Raw genomic sequence first — 9,467 nt, 5'->3', positions numbered from 1 at the left:
TCGGGGACAACTGGAAACTGTGGGATAACTACCTTATTTACCTCTCTGAGGTTCAATCACAAACCTATACACAGGGGGCTGTGAAGGATCAGTACGTTTTAAGACTGGTAAAACTGGACTGTTACAAACGTTCCCTGTTGTTTCTTCAATAACATCTTTATCGATCAAATCATAAATGATCGTTAACAACGCCTTCTCGCATTCGTTAGATATTTTGTATTGGGGAATACGTGGCAATCCGACGTTGGCTTTCAAAGTTATGACATACGGTGCTGTCTCCAAACGACCTACATCATTGGAACCATTAGCCCACAGTATATCAGGAAGTGATGACAATTCGGTTGGAATACCTTCTTTTGACAAATACATTGGAGAAATGACTTTTTTCCCTAAGGTAAGTTGTACTCCCGAGGGAGAACAGTACAAAGTCGCATACAACCTTTTTAGCAAATCCAATCCTAACAAATTTTCACCGCAACCTGTTGTAAGAATGAGGGGCGCTTCCAATTCACAGGGGCCAACAGAAAGGGATATAGGACTAGAGATCGGGTTTCTAACAGGGGCGCCAGAGAAGCCTACTGAGACATTCATTTCGCCAGACAAAGGTGCGCCAGGAAGTTTTGAGTGCATAATAGAACTTTTTGTAGCACCAGTATCCAGCAGAAATGGCTCTGACACTCCTGAGGTAATTACCTCGACATACGGTCCATCCTGGTCTACTGGAACTGAAACAACTCCCTCTCTTTGTCCATGGCTGTCCTAGCGATCGTTACCCTCATTGTCGTGTTCGGTGTAATAGTCGTCAGCATAGTACTGAGCTGACCTAGACGATGCGTTATTCTGTTGGTCAAAGCTATTCATGGAATTCTGAGGCGGAAAAGAAACTGTGTTCTGGGAGAAATTTCCACGGCCCCTACCTCTGGGGGCATGTTGAACACCTCTCCCTCTTACACCTGAAACACCGTTTAAGCGTCGCGCAAGAGCCGGACAATTACTTTTAAAATGACCCTCTTCCTTGCAATACGCACATTGATTCGGGCCATACGGAACACGCTGATGGGAAGACTCGTTTCCTTGCGCGTCTCTAGAATACTGCTATTCTGTTGATAATTGGGCTGGCTAGCCATACGAGGCGGATAGGCCTGTTGGAGAAGAACTTTAGTTTTTAAATCTTTCGTCTTTTTGTCTGCCTTGTCTAGCTCGTCTTTGCGCCTGTTTTCGTAGTACTGAGCTGTTGCTAGAATCTGCGCTGACGTAGAGACAGCCCAAGCACTCTCTGAATCTTTTAGTTTAGCACACAGTTCGGGAAGCAGATTGTGTACAAACTTGTCTACAAACAATCTTTGGCCACCCTCGGTAGCCATATCCTGACCACTATGGTCAGTGAAAGTTTCCTCAAATCTTGTGAAAAAGTCAGACACATTCTCGTCTTTCTTCTGCTTGCACGCGGATAGCTTGTCCCAGTTTACGCGTACTTCAGGCATAATTGTCTTCATGTACGCAATAATTCTACCGGGAAGTTCAGCTATTAACGGCTCAGGCTTGAAACCACCGACTTGTCGAGCATCTGTAGTCGCAATGTTCGCCCACGAGTCACCTAATTCTTGGTCATGATCTGTATGACGTATCTTACTCCATAAAGGATGTGGAACAACGTTCCCAAACAACATGTCTATATCCGCTAAATTCATTATACATGAGCTGGCAGTTTGGGACAACTCCTTATAATACCCAGTCGGGTTTTTACGGGGATCGGGTAGTGTCTGCTTGAGTGCTAAAACTTCGGATCTTTTCCAGGGGACATGTACCCATACACGCTGGAAATGAGGCAGAACCGGTGGAACTGCAGTTGCGTCACCTTCCCTCCAGACCGGAGGAACCTCTCTCATGGGGTACTGTCTCGCTCTTTTCCTGCTAGATGTACCACTGTCAGAGGATGACCCAGAATTACCACCCGTACTTCGATGTGATAATAATATCTCAACTGCTTTTTCAACGTCGGGACCCACAATCATACCCTCCCCAAATTTAAATCGTACACTACACAACTCTTGCTCGTTGGTCTTCTGACCATTATCTACCAAATCCTCACACAGGAAAACACACATCTGCTCAAAGACGTATCTTTGCGTTGGTTCATCCCATTGACGGAAAACGTTCATGACAGACTCTACATCATATCTTGCTGTGTCCATAGCCCAATTTCGTGCTAACTTATTCAATGATTCCCTTTCCTGATAATCGGGCATTTGGCTTCGTAATTGTCTTCGTTCCGTGTTAGGGGTCGTTTTAGGCGACCGAAAAAGTGGTGAAGGAAAGTTAGTAACAATGCTGGCCATTTTATGCCAGACGGAAGGTGAAAGTGGGGGAATAACTGGTGGTAGAACAGAGTCACGCAAAGTAGAAACAGAAATGTTCGTAGAACGAGTATCAGAGAGACTAGAATGTGTGCTAGGCGAAATTTTAGAAGGAACAGTAGGAGAAGTAGATGTGATCGGTGAGCCTTGAGGAGGCTGCGCCAGAGAAACAGGAGCCAGCTGAAGAGTAGCCGGTGAGTGCGGTAAAGGAGCCTGTATAACAGCTACCAGAGGTGCAACTAAAGGTTGCGGAGGTGCTGTGGCATTTTGTGCATAGGGTGGTGGCGAACTTAGCAAATGAGCCATTAATGGATCTTTTTCACGCTCTTTTACTGTCTCTCGCTGAAGAGATGGCAAAACAGGATAGCATTTATCTATTGCCATTTTACGTTGCCTGTGCAACTGCTCACTTATTCGATCCTCTTCGTTGTCTTTAAATTTTATCGCGGCTTGCATTACTGAAATACCTCTTTCCCTCTTATTCTTCTTTTCTAATTTAATTTCCTTCTGTTTGGCCTCTTTACGCCATAAGCGGAAAGAGTCAAACATCGCCGGTCGGGCTTTCTTCTTGAACAGTTTGACCTCTAGGTTATCTAAAACTTCTGAGTCGAAACTACCATATTGGGGCCATTTTAAAACACCATCCTTGCGGGTGTATTTTATCCATACTTCGTTATATGTTATAGGACCTACGCCGTGCTTTACATAGAGCTCATACGTTGGAGTTCCAATTGGAGGAACCGGACAAGATTCCTCTAATCGGGAGTCCTTACTACAACCAAGACAAAACAAGTTTCCAAGTCTGCTAAAACCAGGCATCTTCGCTCACTAGTCTAGCTTCAAACTTCAAAGGATTATCTGTTGCGATATATCTCGTGAATACACGAGTCCTTCGGCTTTGGGGCTTGCAAGTACCAAATCAAAGCGTATCTCAAGGATACCAAAAACTAAGGACAAACTAAGGACTGGGAGACGCTCCACTTATACTTAACTGAAGTATTTGAAGATCTGTGACGTCGCTAGAAGACTCGTCTATCGTTTCGCTCTACCAAGGATCACTGGGTCCAAAACAAGGCGATAGTCAGGGCAGCAGTCCTTCGTAGCCGTCGGGACGCGGGGAACCTCGCAGCAAAGACCTTCGGAACCACGTCGACATACAGGGGTCGCTGAAGTGGCTGGCTGTCCTCCGGTATTTTCACACGAAGCTCCTCACGAACATCTGGCTTGGACCGTCACCGCTTGATATCGCCCCGAGTTGGGCGCCAACTGAGGTGCCGGGTTTTTAGGAACCCGGTGGTGCCAGGGGGTAGCACCCGAAGACCTCTGAGTTCTACCTTGTTCCGGACCACAGAAACACTGAGTCTTCTAGTTACCGTCAAAGATCAAGTTTTATTGGTAGCTACCAAGTAACACGTGTCCCAGAAGTACACCACACGGAGAGTAGGTTCTCGGGAGACTGTTCGTTTTTACAGAACCAGCCGTCTCCTTATATACAAAAATAATAGCTGCAAGCAAGAATTCCTGAGTTTATGATATGGCTATACACATATTTCTACAATAATACAAAGAGCGGAGTCATGTAAGCAAGCCCATATTTTAGATGTCCAGTTTGTTGATAGATTACCCAGTTAGGCCTTGAACTCCCATCAGATATCGATGAAACCTTAATAAAGAAAGGTACAACCCAGTCATAAAACTGGCCATAAACAAGGAATGTGGACAGGTGCATGTTTGCAGAAAGCATGGTCTGTATGTAGTGAATGGTTTGTGGAATGTTATGTATTGATGCTATCGTATTCGGCCACTGGGCGAGGAGCTGCCCAAACAGGTTTGGCCTAAGGCAATGGAGTCAGTTGGGACAGGTCAGGGGGAAGTCACGAAAGGTGGACGTGTCCCTTTTGATCAAGCTCGACCTTTAATTGACTTAACATGAGGGCAAGATGCAAGATGGATGCCGTTCACAAAATGGAGTTTAAGGGATGGGGACGGAAACTACGATTTTGGGGTGTTGGCAACCCTCGATTGTGACGCAAATACATAGGAATGATGTCCTAATTATTATCGGTTCATAGATACCAAAATCGTCTTGGTACGTTGGAGGTTTTGTGACACGGGTATTGGACCTCGATATCGGGAAAACACCAGGGTCCGGATTTTCAGAACCACAACGCACAACATCACAGCGCAGGACATGACTCCAGTCTCTTCCTCACAAACTCGCAACTACCTTCTATTTTTGCCCTCTCCTATTCCTTCTCCCCTGCCTTATTCTTCTCTAACCATTCCTTTCTCCCTGTCACTCACACACACTTCTCTTTAAACCCTCTTTCGCTCTCGCTGTCTCTCATGCACATATCCTGCTCTGGAGTCACACTCTCTCCTGTCATGCATTATATCCCCGACCCTTCACAGCAACTTCTTCCCTTTTTTTTTTATTTCTCTCTCATAACCTAGTTCACATGTTCTGGTTCTCCAGCCCCATGAGGTCATACAATGGGCAATAGCACTATGCACATATGATCACTCCACTGCAAACAAAACAAAAAAGTAAAAGCGCTAATAGCTCTAACTTTCACAAATGCGAGACCGATTGCATTGCAAATGCTTGTTTTTACATGTTGCACAGCAAGCAGCACGGGCTGCTCTGCAGCACTGCTGAGAGGAAAAAATGCTATGCCAAGGTCAATACTGGCCATGACATAGCACCCTTTTCACTTTAAAGAAGCACTAAGCAAAATGTTTTTAAAAAACAACAAAAAACGCAAAGCCAATAGATTTTGCGTAGGTGAAACCTTTTGACTTTGCCAGTGCTTGTTTTCTTGTGTAACAGACTCTGGATCTGCAGCCCCTACTAAGTGTAATTGTTCTGTGATTATCACTGAGGCTGGAAAAGCAAATTGTCACTAGGTAAAATGCAGCACTATTGCCTTTAGCATAGACAGTATTCTATCATTCTGTTTCCTGTAGGACAGTCCTTCCTCTGACTCATGATTCTCAGCCCTCATGACTCCTTCCAGCTGCACCCTTCACTACAGTTCAGATGGAAAATTAAACGTTTAATGTCTCCAACTATCGAAGGGGCTTGGGGAATATACATGAAAAAGTCACAGCAGAAAGTAGTGAATGCACTCAGGAAACTCACATCTCTTCATGTACACCTTTGAAATCTGAAAAAGTGTTGTACCTAATAAACAACATTTCTTACTGTGTTTTTAAGGATTTCGGTTCTATATATTTGTTTATTTACGGAAACTTGGTAACTTCCTAAGTTAAATTAAATTCAGTTATATGTTATATGAGTACTCGGTTTTTTCCCTACCTGTTCTCTTTTTATACGTATAAATTTTCCATATATTCTTTCTTGTTCCGAAATGTCACGGTCTTTAGTTAAATTTTTCCGAAATTCTGGTTCACTTTTGGTGAAAAAAGTGCACCTGCCCACGACAACGGGGGTACCTCAGTTATGTCTTTTCTGACCATATTTTACTTTAAAAACCTGCTCTTGGGACCTGGTGTTTATCATCTATTATTCATTTTATCACCATCACCTTTAATATTTGCAGTCAGTAAACATAAATAAATGTAACATATTCTAACCAACTTTAGGTAAGATACTGACCTTAAAAGTACTGTCTTGTGGTCACGGCTACACACATGACGTCACTGACTTTATAACAACGCTGAGCTCGGTGGACTTTGCAATGATAGATCACTTAGATTAAAACACTAGCTATAGAAGTAGAATTAATATTAAATATATCTTTGATTGTCTCAATAACAAGGATTACATTTAAAACCGGGGACCTTTCGCGTGTGAGGCGGACGTGATAACCACTACACTACGGAAACACACATGATAAGTGGTTCTTCACTTGTTTCTTTCAGAATAGAACTCTGGTGACTGTGCACAGTCTAAGCCCTTGTGATACGAGTCTGATGACCTTGATTTGTTCTATAGATACATTTATGGGCGGTTGTTTTTCGGTCTAGATTATAATCCCCACCGCTGTTGGAAGTTGCTTTGGGCCTCAATGTGCAGAGATTGTACAGAGAGTACAACCAGGAATATGTGTGATTGTGAGAGAGCTGTAAGTGGGGGCATCGGGGTGGGCTGTTTAATGCCTACAGTCAGTCCATGACAGTCTACAAGGAGGTTCCCTGTCTTTGAGATCTCTGGCTCTGAAGCAATGAACACAAAGAGAAAAAACAAGCATTGGCGTGCAAGAGTATGTGCTTCTTAGTGGCGACTCGAGCGTCGCCCCTTTGCTCTTCAGCAGTTATTGAAAAAATATAATGATTAATAACTGAAAGTTATCATTTTATTTTTTCCTGTTGCGGGCACGGCAGCTTTACCAGGAGGAGCGGGGCTGCTCTGCTGACAGAGCCTGGGAGGGGAGGAATGGTTTTCACTCCCTAAGTGCGCATGAATGTTTGGCCGGCCCGATCTAGCATGTTCTCCACCCAGGGTGCATTACAGCCTGGTTGGAGAACATGCCCAGGCTCCCTGTCCCTGTCTGAGCGCCGATCCACGGTGCTCAGACCAATCACAAGGGTGCATTGCAGCATTGTGATTTGCTCAAGGGAGCCTCAGCCTGGGTGCTTTCTGATCTGTGTTCTGGACTGCTGGAGGAGGTACCCGACGAGGACAACACGGCGAGGGTGGACACAGCGAGGAAGTAAGTATAATTTGATTTTTTAATTTACCCCTCGTCCCCGTCGCCTCACCATTTCCCGACCGACCTGCCACCAGCAATCCGTGCCACCCCCTGTTCCTTATTTTGTTGTGTGGGTGAATGGATGCATGGGACGATGCGTCAGTGGTTGGGTGAATGGATAGACTGATGAATGAATGAGTGGAAGAGTGAATGATTGAAGACTTAATGGATATATAGCTAGATGAATCATTGGCAAAAGCTTTTGACATGAATAAAGATGGACATATACAAAAAGTGATTTGGATCAGTCAGGTGCAGCCATTGGTTACCTGAAGGGTCATTGGAACAGTATTATCTGCTCAAGACGTTAAATCACCCAAGGCAATGTGAACATGGATGTGAGTGTCCAGGTCCATGCGGCATGAGCTGCTCCAGTCCAGGGTTTTTTCCTTTTAATTCTGAGGCTTGAAGTCCCAGCTTTCCAATGAAGTAAACAAGACCAAAGCGCCCAGAATTATTGAAAAGCAAACTCTGGACTGCAGCAGGGGGCCTGGCATGGCCCTGGCACTCTTGGCAGGGTGATACTTGTCGCTTCAGAACAGAGTCTACAACCTTATAACACAGAGTTAAACTGTGCAAGAGGGGCTCATGCTAACAGAAGCATAACACACTCACAGGGCATGCAGCTGAGAGCCACAGCCACAGACAGAGCCACAGACAGACACACAGACAGAGACACAGACATACACAGAGAGACAGAGACATCCGTCCTCCTTGATGAACAGACGATGGAAGCTGTGTGCATTCCCTATGCAGACACAGAGCTTCTCTGCAGTGCCACCAAGAGGGCATATTCAACAGCAGACAGGGGCAGTGCCACCAACAGGGCATGTTCGGCTGGAGACAGGGGCGATGCCACCAAGAGGGCATGTCCAGTTAGAGGCAGGGGCAGTGCACCAAGAGGGAGTGTCCAGCTGGAGGCAGGGGCGGTGCCACCAAGGGGGCGTGTTTAGCTAAAGACAGGGGCAGTGCCACCAAGAGGGCGTGTTCAGCTGGAGGCAGGGGCGGTGCCACCAAGAGGCAGGGGCAGTGCCATCTAGAGGGCGTGTCCAGCTGGAGACAAGGGCAGTGCCATCAAGAGGGCATGTCCAGCTGGAGACAAGGGCAGTGCCACCAAGAGGGCATGTCCAGCTGGAGACAGGGCGGTGCCACCAAGAGGGCATGTTCAGCTGGAGACAAGGGCAGTGCTACCAAGAGGACGTGTTCATCTGGAGACAGGGGCAGTGCCACCAAGAGGGCGTGTTCAGCTGGAGGCAGGGGTGGTGCCACCAAGAGGGCATGTTCATCTGGAGACAGGGGCAGTGCCACCAAGAGGGCATGTTCAGCTGGAGGCAGGGGTGGTGCCACCAAGAGGGCATGTTCATCTGGAGACAGGGGCAGTGCCACCAAGAGGGCGTGTTCAGCTGGAGGCAGGGGTGGTGCCACCAAGAGGGCGTGTTCATCTGGAGACAGGGGCAGTGCCACCAAGAGGGCGTGTTCAGCTGGAGGCAGGGGTGGTGCCACCAAGAGGGCATGTTCATCTGGAGACAGGGGCAGTGCCACCAAGAGGGAGTGTCCAGCTGGAGGCAGGAGCGGTGCCACCAAGAGGGCGTGTCTAGCTGGAGGCAGGAGCGGTGCCACCAAGAGGGCGTGTCCAGCTGGAGGCGGGGGCGGTGCCACCAAGAGGGCGTGTCCAGCTGGAGGCGGGGGCGGTGCCACCAAGAGGGCGTGTCCAGCTGGAGGCAGGGGTGGTGCCACCAAGAGGGCATGTTCATCTGGAGACAGGGGCAGTGCCACCAAGAGGGAGTGTTCAACTGGAGACAGGGGCAGTGCCACCAAGAGGGCATGTTCAGCTGGACGCAGGGGCAGTGCCACCAAGAGGGCACGTTCAGCTGGAGACAAGGGCAGTGCCACCAAGAGGGCATGTTCAGCTGGAGCCAGGGGCAGTAACCAGGAAGCATTGAGACAATCCAGAGTGTTATGGCCAGAGGTGAAGGTGAGAGGGAGCAGCTCGTGCTCAGGGCAAAGACCCCATGGGTAGACGAGTGCAGTGCGAGTTCATCGACAAAGGTTTATGTCTTTGTCCATAGACAACTGTTGCTTGTGTTATCAAAGTCATGATGTTTTATGTTGTTTATTTCCGTCTGTCTACAGCAGCAGTCTAACCTCTCCATGTCTCCACAATGCAATCCCACCACTCTCTGTGCACTCAGGAAGAGTGCCCTCTCCAATGTGCACACAAATGCATGCACTCTCTCCCACTCCCCTGTCATGAGCTAACCCTGCCCATGTGCCTTATGGAGAGGTCCTTTGACATACAATACAATGCACAGTATTTTTGGAAGTCAGCCCCTAACTCATGAGGGTGGGGTCAGTCATCACAGCCTCTATCTGCACCCACTCCCCCGGTGGTAGG

The sequence above is a fragment of the Lissotriton helveticus genome, chromosome 1_2 (assembly GCF_964261635.1).
Source record: "Lissotriton helveticus chromosome 1_2, aLisHel1.1, whole genome shotgun sequence".
Taxonomy (NCBI): Eukaryota; Metazoa; Chordata; class Amphibia; order Caudata; family Salamandridae; genus Lissotriton; species Lissotriton helveticus.
Note: the sequence above shows the minus strand (reverse complement) of the source record.